Here is a 12,248-nt window from a genome sequence, read left to right as displayed (position 1 = left end):
TGTTGATGGACTACAACTCCCATCATCCCCAGCCACAAAAGCCTTCAGCCTTTGCCAAGGAAAAGACATTCTGTACATGCTCTGTGGGGGTGTTTGTACATGTATATGTATGTGTGAGTGTGTAATGAAATGCATGGCACACATTTTATTCATCACTGATCTGACTCTGATGAAATGCTCCTTTAATTGTTTGAAATCTGCTGCCCAAATGCTAAGCAAGATGGTTGTCACATTACATTGTGACAAGCAGGGAAATATGACAGAATTTACATACAGGACCCTGGTAACTGGATCTACATTAAGCCCATGAATTTTTTTTTACACTAGACAGAAGTTAAAGGAAGTTGTTCCAGTATCCATCAATCCCTGCGTAGCCTATAGACACCATTAACTCTGGTGGATTCTACTATTTTATACCTCCAATATGGTTTTATATTCAGGTTTTAGAAGATATGAAAGGAAAATAATGTCCAGGTGCTAATGAGCTCCCGAGAGAGCCTTCCTGGCACTGGCTTTTAGAGCTCAGTGATCTCCCTTGGGTGCAGAAAGCAGCAATCTGTAGCTGTGAAAGAAACACTTCAGAAACACCCTTCTGCAGAATGTGCCCTGTATTGGTACCAGTAAGTGCCTCTCATCAGCTTTTTGTCCGTCCCCTCCAGGATTTGAATCTTAAAATGTAGACTGGGCTTAATTACTGGGGAAATCAATTAAGCGGAGTTCAATCTGTCCAATCAAATCTTACTTCAGAGTAAAGACAGAAACAGTGGTGTTGCACATGAAGCAAGAGAGTCGGGAGTTTTTTCAGGACATGGGAAACTGACAAAATTCAGCTGGGTTGAAGGGATCATGGGCCTGGTTCAGATACTACTTCATCTTCCGGTCTGGCCAGAAACAATAAGGATGGGCATATCCTTCCCCTTTTGGTGCACTGGGGTATCTTTCCCTAATCAAATGTGGGGAGCATTTCTTCTTGTTGGAGCTAGGACCCTGACAGCATCAGCTCTCAGATGCAATGTCTCATAGTGACCACTGCGGCGGGGAGCAGTTTAGGGTCATGGATAAAAGTACAGTGATCCCTCCCCAACCACTAGGGTTCGGTTCTGGCAAAACCTGACTGTTGGCAAATTTGGGGTTGGTGAGCATTAAAGTCTATGGGAAACAGGGGGTTAGGGGAACCATGACTACAAAAAGAACGACAATGCTTTAAAATCCTGTACAGGTGAAACTTGGAAAATTAGAATATCGTGCAAAAGTCCATTAATTTCAGTAATGCAAATTAAAAGGTGAAACTGATATATGAGACAGACGCATTACATGCAAAGCGAGATAAGTCAAGCCTTAATTTGTTATAATTGTGATGATCATGGCGTACAGCTCATGAGAACCCCAAATCCACAATCTCAGAAAATTAGAATATTACATGGAACCAAGAAGACAAGGGTTGAAGAATAGAACAATATTGGACCTCTGAAAAGTATACAGTGTACTGTGCTTGATTGGCCAGCATCTGAACAGTGAGATAGAGAAGAGGATGGAAACCATCTGCTTAACCAAAAACAGACAATAAACAATTTACTAGAGGGTTTGGGACTTACAGAGGCCAAAGAAACAAGTACACCTATGGAAACAGGTTACCTAAAACAGGAGGAGGAAAGTGAACTTTCCAGTTCAGTGAAGGACCTCCTTCGACAGAAGAGGAGATACAAACAACTGGTGGCACATAAGAAAAAAGAAGCCATGAAAGACAACTGGACACAACTCATCCAGGCAGTCCAGCCCAGTGACTCAGAGGCATTCTGGTGCATCAACCCGTGTGGCCATAGCAATGGCTTTTGCAACTGGGCTCGCTGTGCTGCTAGAACTTAGTTTCAGCTTTTCATAGATAGTAGGAAACATGGGAAGCTGCCTTCTACCGAGTCAGACCACTGGTCCATCAAGCTCAGTATCATCTACACAGACTGGCAGTGGCTTCTCCAAGATTACAGTCAGGAAGGAATCTCTCTCAGCCCTATCTTGGAGGTACCAGGGAGGGAACTTGGAACCTTCCGAAGATGCTTTTCCCAGAGCGGCCCGATCCCATAAGGTGAATTCCTTACAGTGCTCACATATGTAGTCTCCCATTCAAATGCAAGCTGGGGCAGACCCTGCTTAGCAAAGAGGGAGATTTATGCTTGCTACCACCAGACCAGTTCTCTTCTCATGTAGTACTTGAGGTGCTACTGAAAAGTGCAGTCCTAGTTTGATCAGAGCCATGGAAAGACAGAAGAATGAACATGTAGGTGATGACAGCTCTACAGTCCCATCGACTCTCAAAAGCCCTTTGGCAGAAGGCCAAGAGTTCAGAGGAGTGTGCAGTCAGGGAATTAGTATACAACCCCCCAACAAAACATTTAACGCTCACACATTTCATTTGCATGAAAAAGTATAGTTGTTTGATCTGAACTTCAAACATATTTTGCATTTAATTGCCTGTACTGGTACACTTGACAACAGGTAAATGTACATTCTGATGTCTTAAGAAAAAGCTCAAAGTCTGTCTACTGCTTCTTGAACTCTGGATTATAATATAAGGTTCAACAGCTGCTTCACCAAATTGTGGATCATAGTAACTGAAACAGCAAATGCACTTTTAAAATTCAACATCACCTTTTGGATATTTATTACTAATCTGTATGCATGGTACTTTACACAGAATAAACAGATGCTTCCCTGTTTATATGCACAATGAGAAATATCCGGCTGTCAGCCAATTAAATTATTTTTGTTGATTAATCACCTTCTTTAAGATATTGATTGAAATCTGAGATCAATTACATTTCTAGTAAACAAAACAAAACACTCTTGTTGGAAGGAAGGGTCATAATTAAGATTAGCTATTCTTCTTCTTCATTCCCTCTTATATAGTACCACAAAATCAAAATTGCCTCAGAAAATGTGTGCTAACTCTCGGCCTCTGTGATTAAAACGTGCTTCCCTGAATTAATGAGTGGCCCAATCAAGTGAAGGAGGTCTGTCATGGAAGCAGGTTTCTGCACATGTATTACAGGCTAGAGCAGGAACCATAAAGCACATCTAGATGTGGATATTGTACATCCACATCTAGAAAGCAATGCATATTTCACTGAATGTGTAGCACTGCTTTCAGTGGGACATGCATGTTAAATTAAGTTATCTCCAGGTCCAGAGGCAGGATGCCCCTGAATTTCAAATATTTAGAACAACAAACCAATCATCAAGAGCCTCTTTCTCCCTCCCTTCCCTTCCCCTCCTGCACAACCACCACCCCGGCGGACGGCTCCTGCACATTGTGGTAAATGCATAATGTGCTTCTGAAGGTCTTGTGGCAAAACAGGTCAGTTTCCCATTTTGAAACTCTGTGGGCGTGCTTTTAGTTGTGTCGCTGTGTGCAAGAGACCTTCCTGCGTCTTCCTAGGCTTGCTGCCCATTCTGTATTTCAAAGAGCAGTTCTTTATTTCGCATTAACATGTAGCATGTAGTAAGTTCATCAACCTCAAAAAGAATGCAGTTTGTTCTAGAGGCAGGCCAGTCACGGACTGGAGTGCACATGCCAGGAAGAGGCTGGCTTCCCGGTGCAGGCCTCTAGGGTGCAGAATCCTTCTTCTTCAGCCCTGCAGGCTGGAGAGCAGATTGCACTTGATGTGATGAAGCTTGGTTTTTGAGCCAAAAGTTCCCCTTTGTCCCGGCAGGAGGCGGAGGCTTGTGGACTAGCAGAGAGCAGCCAGCCCTGTGAAGGCGTGGCCCCCTCTGTGCAAAAGTTTCTCCCTAGAGTTGGGCAGCTTAACGGCCTCCTTCCTTCTACGGTCACCTTCCACCCAGCCTCCAGCAAAAAAGGCAGGAGAATGCAAAAATATCGTGAAGGATGGGGAAAGGAGTTCTGCACTTTAGTTGTCTAAGTGCATGATCATGCTTTGAAAGCCCGCTGCTACATATGCAACATAGACGCTTTCGTTTTGCACGATGGAGTGTGTGAGGTAGCAGCAGGCAGCCGGGGAAGGTCACGCTCGCAGCAGTCGAATGAGGGGCCCAAGACAAGCCATATGCAAGTTTCTAATGAATGGAAGTTCATCAGAAGCCCATAAGGTATCTCTTTTTATCATCTCTTGTTGTTTTACCAGTTAAATGAAAGTGCAAGGAATTTGAGGGGTTCTCTCTGGTGACAAAGCTATTCTCGCTTTGTATGGAAAATGTTAAGAACACTAGTCTTTCTTCTGTGCTGCTAATATGTGTAGATTGCTGAGCCTGGATGCTTGCATCCAGCTTCCTTGTTTTATCTATTCAGTAAAACCTTTGTGTCTTGCCTTTCTGGCAAGCTAGTAGGAAGCTGCCTTAAACTGAGTCAGACCCCTGGTCCATCTCTCTCAGTATTGTCTGTACAGACTGGCAGCAGCTTCTCCAAGACTGCAGGCAGGAGTCTCTCTCAGCCTTATCTTGGAGATGCCAGTGAGGAAAGGTGCTCTTACCCCTGGTCTTCGGGGCCGAAGTCCAGGGCCTCTACACCTCCTGGGGGCCCCCAAATCCTTTTAGTCTGTCTTGGGTGGTGTGGTTTATGCCCTCAAGAACCTATGTGTTAAAAATAATGCTTAACTTGCCATGGGGGCAGTGGCAGGGGGTTCCAAAGGCCTTTAGATCCAAAATTACCTAGGTGCACCACTGCCAGTGAGGGAAGTTGGGAACTTCTGCATATGCAGGTGCTCTTCCCAGAGCGGCCCCATCCCTAAGGGGAATATCTTATAGTGCACACATGTAGTGTCCCGTTCAAATGCAAACCAGGGTAGACCCTGCTTAGCAACAGGGACAATGCATGCTTGCTATACCACAAGACCAGCTTTCCTCCCAAGAAGGCAGCTTACTATCCCAAAATTGTAAAAATATGGAGTAACCAAAAATACTGCAAGGAGTAACCAAAAAAACTCATGGAAAAGAAGAGATGCACCCTTAGGGCAAAAAGCAACTTTAATTCAACGTGATATCTGTTTTAAAAGGGTTGAGATTCTTCTGTTATCAGCTATGTAGTTTTCTTATAATGCTGGTTTTCAAAATTGTTATTGTTTATGATGGGGTAGCATTCAGACAAAGTTGCTCATGAGAAGTTATCTTTACTACCTTAAGGCCCATGGAAGTGGAACTCAGTTATTGATTTGATTTGATTTGATTTCTAGACCACCCTTACAGAATAGCTCAGGGTGGTTTGCAAATACCACAAAACAGTTAAAATAAATCAATGATCAAAAACAGAATTTTTTAAAAAATACACTAAGACAGCTAAGATATAAAACAATCAAAACCTTATAAAAACCCAATACATTAAGAACCCTTTAAAACAATTTAAAAACCCTAGAAGGCCAGGTCAAATGCATAGGTCTTTAGGGCTCTCCTAAATGCCAATAAAGAATGCAAATGACGGATTTCTGCAGGGAGTGCATTGCACAGTCTAGGAGTGGCTACAGAGAAAGCTCACCTTTGAGTTGCCACCAGACGAACCGATGGCAGCTGGAGCCGGACCTCCACAGATGATCTCAGCGTGCGGTGGGAATCAGGCCAAAGAAAGTGCTCGCTAAGGTAACCTGGTAACCTATTTAAATATAAAAATATTGGGGCTTGGATTTGCTCTCTCTTGCAAATGCACTATGCCAGGGGCTGTCAAGCTCAAATCTGGTGGTGGGCCAGATTAGATTCTGATGCACCTCTGGGGAGCCACACATAACCTTGCACCCACCTCACACCACCTTCTGTCTTCCTCCTCCTCTCTGCTTTTTCTCTCATTCTCCCCCCTGCCCTGCCACTTAAATTAGCTGAAACTGTTTACACTAAAATGCACTCAGGGAAAGATTTGTTTGTTTATTTGTATTTTTGGAAGAAATTCTGAACATACCTGCCAATACCAGATTTTGCACAGACAATCCTACCACCCTTCCTCTCTCCCTTAACAGAGGAGTTGCTAGGTAGTTAAAAGACCCCGGGCTTGGGCCCACGGCCTCCCCACATTTTGATAATTAAACCCTTTCATGCTCCCTTAAAGACATCCAACACTCTCCTCCCCACTAGTTTAAAGGCAAAGTGTGCTGTCAAGTCAATTTCGACTCCTGGCGCCCACAGAGCCCTGTGGTTTTCTGTTGATAGAATACAGGAGGGGTTGACCATTGCCTCATCCTGCGCAGTGTGAGATGATGCCTTTCAGCATCTTCCTTGATTGCTGTTGCTCAAAATAGTACCAGCAGGGATTCAAACTGGCAACCTTCTGCTTGTTAGTCAAGCATTTCCCTGCTGTGCCACTTAAGGTGACTGGTCTTGTGGTAAAGGTAAAGTGTGCCGTCAAGTCAATTTCGACTCCTGGCACCCACAGAGCCCTGCAGTTTTCTTTGGTAGAATACAGGAGAGGTTTCCCATTGCCTCCTCCTGTGCAGTATGAGATGATGCCTTTCAGCATCTTCCTATATCTCTGCTGCCCAATATAGTACCAGTGGGGATTTGAACCAGCAACCTTCTGCTTGTTAGTCAAGCATTTCCCCGCTGCGCCACTTAAGGTGTTTGCTTCACACTAAAAATGACTCTTTTCCTCCTGCAATCCATACTCACACAGTTGAGAACCAGTGTGGTATAGTGATCAGAGTGTTTAGACTAGGACTGGGGGACTTGTGTTCCCCATTCCGTCATGAAACTCACTGTGGGACTTCAGCTGAGACACTCTCTTGCTCCCCTCCAAACCTTACCCACAGGATTGTTGTGAGGAGGAAGAACATGTACACTACCCTGACCTCTTCGGAGGAAGAATGGGATGTGTGCCATATACATGCACTCCACTCCTAAGCATGTAAACTCGGACGCAAATTCAAATAGCGTTTTTTACACCAATCACAGCAGCATGCAATCCAGTTTGATCTCTTCTATTGACTACATTTCATTTAAGCAAAAAATCATATGCAGCTATAGTGTATGTCTATATACTACAGTATATATGCAATGTATAGAGTATGTCTATACACTATAGAAAGAAAAGCCACCATTTTTATTTCAAATAGGACAGCAGAATGTTATATATGGAGTTACCCCAATTTTGCAGAATTTAAAGGCAACCAATCATTTCATGTGCATGGAAGTTTTAAAAACAAGTTTCTTGTGAACTGATTTGCAAAGCCTTATTTTGAAGCAAGTGTACAAAAATAAACTTTTGGTGGGGAAGCATGTTACAAGCACAAAGCAAAATAAAATAGTAATGTTTAAAAAGGGAAACATGTTAAGTCAACCATTTTCTCATATTTTGCTATTTAAGCCATTTTGAGAACTCTGCTGCTAAAAAAGCAGCATATAAATATTTTTAATAAGGGCGGGGCAGGGGGAGCGAAAGAAACCCACACACAAAGACCAGATTAGAGCTATAAGCAGTGCATCTCCAGGAACAAAAAGATGCATTTTGTCAGAGCATTCCTCCCCACCACCACCACCCCGCTATTCTTTTCAAAGCTTTTAATACTGGCACTGGCTAATTTCCTCACAAGAAGATATACTGTTGGGATGGGTTTTCTTAGAAGTTGGCACTAGAGCAGTTTTGAAAATGGGGTGTTTTTTAAGCTTAAAACTCTCTCTCTCTCTCTCTCTCACACACACACACACACACAGGATAGGACTTCTTTCACATGTACAACACACACACAGATCATGGGGAGCGGGGCGGCGGGGGAGGAGAGCGCAACATGGTAGCTTGACCAAGAGGAACAAATCACATACAAACCAAGCAAACAGCAAAGGGTTGGTTTTTACAAAATGTGTGACTCCCCTTCTTGGAGGGAACCCAACAGCCAGCTTCCTCAGCTCTGCAGTTACATACAAATTCCAAGCAGGAATGGAGCACAAGACTCCAGGAGAACCGATAGGGCTGGGAGAAAAGTCAACCCTTTTTTTACTCTCTGCTACTGGCGATCTCCAAGAGACTCAACATTAATTCACAGGGGATGCAACTACACCCTTGCGCGCACCCCCCCCCTTGATCCACCCATGGGCGTGCTTCCAGTTGTGTCTGAGTGTGCAAGAGCTCTTCCTGCACCTTCCTCTCTGCAGGCGAGTTGTGTGTGGCCTAACCGAAGAGCCCCAGTGCCAGCATGTAGCTCCGGCAGCCATTTTGTCTGTGCTGGTGCTCAAGGGGCAGCCATTTTGTCTGTGCTGGTGCTCAAGGGGCAGCCATTTTGTCTGTGCTGGTGCTCAAGGGGCAGCCATTTTGTCTGTGCTGGTGCTGGAGGGGCAGGCCAAAGCAGAGGGGAGTGACCCACACCCTGGAACCTAGGAGAAGGAACTGCCCCCAACGACTCCCAGCTGTCGGTTAAAGCCACTCATCCTTGCCCTTCTCAAAGCCGAAGCTTATTCCAGAAAAACCCCTGGCTGAGCTCTCTCTCGGGTCCTTTCCCTGCAGCCCCTGCGATGACTACTGAGGTGGGCCTCCTGGTTATTTCTGACGCCGGTTTCATTTCCCTCATCCCACTCAATGGACAGAGCAGCCAAAAACCAAAAAGGAAGGTCCCCCCACCCCTGACCTCCCCCCCAGCCATCTCCCTGAGGCAAAAGTTGGACCTTTCTATAGAAATCAATGGAAAACTGCGCATTTTCACACGTCTGGGACTGCTGGGCAGCTTACTCTCTCGCAGTCAGGGCTTCTTTCCTGTGGAAAATGCACCTTTATTTTTGCATAATAACATCTGCGGCATCCACAGAGAATCCTGGGCTGTGAAGGCTGCAAGGACCTCTCACTAAGGGAAACATCTGAGGAAAAAATCACCCCCCAATTCAGGGTCTCAGGAACGCTGGGATCTGAGTGGGTAGAAAGCTAGCAGTGGGTAGAAAGCTAGAAAACTAGAAAGCTGAGTGGGTAGAAAGCTAGCAGCAAGGGGTATGGAATGGTATGCCCTGGAGATAAGGGGCTGCGGAGGCAGTGGGGCGCTTTTCTTATCTCTGGGGCGCTTTCCAGACTAGCTGCTCACCAGCAGCAAAAGGCCTCCGTTCGGGCAAGTCGCATTTGCCGTAGACAGGATGCGTGCTCCATGGCATGCTGGCCAGGCCTGGCAAGGTGTCTCACCCTGTGTGAACTGATGCCAAGGATAGCCATATTTAAGGGAGGTGGGAATATGGAGGGTTTGTATATTTGTGTGTGTCTGTCTGTTTGTTTATGTATTTGTTGTAGTTTTTCTCAGTATGTAAGTTTTAGTCATAACGATTTACCTGTTATGCTTTGACAGCTGCCTCTGCAGAAGAGCAATGCTTGAAATGTGTCAGGCCTGGGGCCGAGGACCAACAGCAGCAAAGGCTCCAAGGCCACCAAAGCACCTGTGGCTGAAACGTCAAAGAAAGAGGCCCCAAGTGGAGAGCAACCGCTGAAGCCAGGGGAAGAGGAAGCTGCCGTAGGAAGTCAAGATCCCCCAGGCTGGTCTGCATGTGGTCAGCGCATCGAGTGGGAGCGTGCCCTCTAGGTGGAAACCCTTTCCCCCCCAGGGGAGAGGAGCCTCCTCCAAAGGAAAAAGAAGGCTGTGAGGGATCCTACCAGAATATTGAGCCCATCCCCAGGAGAAACCTGGCCCGGGACCATGGGGAGCCTGCGCAGGGCTTCTTCCCAGTGTGGGGGGACCACCTTTGTGGCATGCCCAGAGAGACAGCTCTTTCCCATCCTAGAGAAGAAGACTCCATGGGAAGCCCTCTGCCCAAGCCACTTCCAACCTCACAGCAACATCCATCCGCTCAGCAGATGCTCGACCCATGGCCATTGCTGGCCAAACCACTGAGAAGGTCCAAGCCAGAGGCACTGCCAGCCACTAACTCTCTGACAAAGTCATCGTTGCCACTTTCCCTGCCCAAGCCACCAGCCCCACACCCTTGGGAACAGCAACCATCCGATCCTTCCCAAATGCTGTGGCTTCGGACGCTATGGAACCTATCCACACCTAACATATCAACAACAACACTAACGCCTCCAGTACTAACAATAGTATAGTTACCCCAATACTAACAATACTAATATCTCCATTGTATTTGGCCATTTTGCAGGAAATCAGTCTTCCTGCCATACCAAATGACACGAAAGGTTCCTCTAGCATCTTTTTCCAGCACAGTTCCTGGAAAGGAGATCCTAACCCCAGGGGCAAGGCCTCCACCTAAAGCCACTGCCAGGCCCAATGCAAAGCTCATCATCTAGGCAAGAGCGAACACCAGTGACAAGATTACTGTTAGTTAATAGTATTTATGATTGACTTGATTGATTGATTGATTTATATACCGCCCCTCCAAAAATGGCTCAGCGTGGTTTAATGGTCTTTAATAGTAGTCTATTTATTTATTTTGGTCTAGGGGCAGCTTGATACCGACTTTAATCATTATATTTGGTAGTAGTTGTTAGTAGTAGTTGTTGTTAGTAGTTAACTGTCATGAGATTTTGTGGTTTGGTGATATAGAAATGCAATAAAAACAAACAAACCAGTGGCATGGTCATTGCCAAAGCTCCTTGGCACTGCCTGAACCAGTGCTTAGTGTCAGGCTGAGCTGGGGGCAGCAGCCTCTAGAGAACGCAGGGTTCTGAGCTGGGATTGGGAGAGTCATCCAAGAACCAGGGGCCAGGAGATTAAGTGAGCATCACGTTGCGGGTGGGACAAAGGGCAGACCCACCCTGATGGTGGGTCTTCCAGGGAAGAGAGCTGGTCTTGTGGTAACAAGCATGACTTGTCCCCTTGGCTAAGCAGGGTCTGCCCTGGTTACATATGGAAGGGAGACTAGAAGTGTGAACACTGCAAGATCTTCCCCTCTGGGGATGGAGCTGCTCTGGGAAGAGCAGAAGGTTCCAAGTTTCCTCCCTGGCGGCTTCTCCAAGACAGGGCTGAGAGAGATTCCTGCCTGCAACCTTGGAGAAGCCGCTGCCAGTCTGGGTAGACAATACTGAGCGAGAGGGACCAATGGTCTGACACAGTATATGGCAGCTTCCTATATTCCTGTGGTGCACATCCGTGCTCCTGCGATTGCCTGAGCCCTCTAAGGGGTATCAGACTTCTCCTTTTGGAGTCCACCACCCAGAAGAGATCTGGCTTTCCAGCCCTCCACCAGTAAACAACTGCCAGCCAGCCAGCTTTGTAGGTATGCAGACCTTGCTGCTGCTTTTGGTGTTTCCCCCGTTTTGCCAGAGAGAAGAGCGTGCCAAGCTTTGCTAGAAAACCCAGGTTTATTTGCCTGCCAAATGGACTTGCAGGAAGGTCATTGGGACATGGGCTTAATTTACAGGTTCCCAGCCTAGTTTCCCTCTAGAAGTTCTGCTGCATAAGCCTCCATGAAATGAACAGGAGCTACACAAAAGCACTACAATGCCTTTGTGCAGCTCAGGTATTTTGTGCTGGAGAATGCCCCAGGGAACTGGGCTGTGGGGGTGGGGTAGGGGCAGGCGGGGAGGCAAGAGGGCTAGGGTCCCAGTTCCACTATAATCTAAGCAGACAACAGAAGTGGTCTGATTGGGGTTTTTAAAAAAGAGGGTTTAAGCCTTTGTTTGTCAAACCGAGAAAATACATGGAAGGGTTTTCCCACCACGGGCCACCAATGAACAGGTCAGAGGCAGACAAACCTCTGGGCTACTGGGGGGGGGGGCCTGCCTCACTGGTTACAAGACAGAATAGGCAAGAGAGCGAAACCCCTACTTAAAAGTGGGCAGTTTTGGAAAGAGCCTGCTCTATCTATCCATCTTGCAGTTTTTGCTTGTGCTGGAGTGATGAGATGGGAGATCTGAGGGGAAGCCATGGGCTACTAAGCTCTTGGCTTGCAAGGAACTGAGGGACCCCAAAATAGTGATTTCAGCTCAGAGATTCTTGGCTTGAGGATCTCTTAAGACTCATCCACAAAATTAACATCTGGGTTTTCAGCGGGGTGGATGGCTGAGGCAACGAGGTGAAGCAGCGAGGTGAATTTGCACACTGTTCTGGAATGGTGCTGTACTGTCGATGCTACATCTATGCTAAACCAGTTCTGGTTTGAGGAGCGGGCGGTATATACCCCTTTGAGCATCCAGAAGCTTCTAGGATTTCCCTTTAGGCAGGAATGTCTTCCAATGATCGGGGCTCTCATTTTAGAGGAACCGAATAGCTTAAAGGGAGGTGGTCGCTATGGCTGCAGAAGATCACCCTGTTGAGATGGATACTCTGGTCTTCAACATGCATTGTGCTTAAGTGGTGGGGAAATGGCTTTTACACTTCAATGGGTGGATTGCTCTTTGG

General features: G+C 46.3%; 1 protein-coding gene and 1 long non-coding RNA gene across 5 annotated transcripts in view; one reads left to right on the top strand and one right to left on the bottom strand.

The window, feature by feature from the left end:
• PROM2 (prominin 2) overlaps nt 1-8,534 on the bottom strand; it is a 62,858-nt gene extending 54,324 nt beyond the window's left edge. The window contains exons 1-2 of one of the 4 annotated variants that reach the window (XM_053269711.1): nt 7,747-8,534; nt 5,480-5,593 (exon numbers count right to left, since the gene is read on the bottom strand). The gene's annotated coding sequence lies outside the window, so the exon portion shown is untranslated. Of the gene's footprint in view, nt 1-3,510; nt 3,608-5,479; nt 5,594-7,746 lie in introns of those variants that run through there. The other 3 variants (XM_053269712.1, XM_053269713.1, XM_053269714.1) reach the window with 3 other exon arrangements.
• Nucleotides 3,784-10,485, top strand: LOC128333765 (uncharacterized). Its single transcript, XR_008311065.1, has 3 exons — nt 3,784-4,101; nt 5,436-5,580; nt 9,246-10,485. It is a non-coding gene; the product is annotated as an uncharacterized LOC128333765 (long non-coding RNA).
• The last annotated feature ends 1,763 nt before the right edge of the window (nt 10,486-12,248 follow it).

The sequence above is a fragment of the Hemicordylus capensis genome, chromosome 8, assembly GCF_027244095.1.
Source record: "Hemicordylus capensis ecotype Gifberg chromosome 8, rHemCap1.1.pri, whole genome shotgun sequence".
Classification (NCBI taxonomy): domain Eukaryota; kingdom Metazoa; phylum Chordata; class Lepidosauria; order Squamata; family Cordylidae; genus Hemicordylus; species Hemicordylus capensis.
This window is presented reverse-complemented; position numbering and strand designations above follow the sequence as displayed.